The following is a 272-nucleotide window of genomic DNA, read 5'->3' on the forward strand; positions in this document are numbered from 1 at the left end:
CTGCTGCCTGAGTTGGTGCTGCAGCAGATGACTCTGTTGCTGCTGCTGCTGCTGCTGCAACTGTTGCTGCTGCTGCTACAGGTGCTGCTGCTGCAGCAGTTGCTGCTGCTGTAGCAGTTGCTGCAGCAGCAGCAGTTGCTGCTGCAGCAAGGGAATTATCTGTATCAGCTGTTGTATATTTGCTGCTGCTGCTGCTGCTGCTGCAGCTTTCTGTTTTTTGTTTTTGTTCTGTTGCTGCTTCCTCTTCTGCTGCTGCATACAAATAAAAAAAA

General features: G+C 50.4%; 1 protein-coding gene across 1 annotated transcript in view; it reads right to left on the reverse strand.

Moving 5' to 3' along the window:
• The window catches only part of EMH_0049400 (uncharacterized protein), a gene marked incomplete at both ends in the record, with an annotated part of 4,112 nt that overhangs the window by 2,558 nt on the left and 1,282 nt on the right, over positions 1-272 (reverse strand). The window lies entirely within an intron of this gene.

Source organism: Eimeria mitis, genomic scaffold (genome assembly GCF_000499745.2).
Source record: "Eimeria mitis Houghton genomic scaffold, Emh_scaff2151, whole genome shotgun sequence".
NCBI lineage: Eukaryota > Apicomplexa > Conoidasida > Eucoccidiorida > Eimeriidae > Eimeria > Eimeria mitis.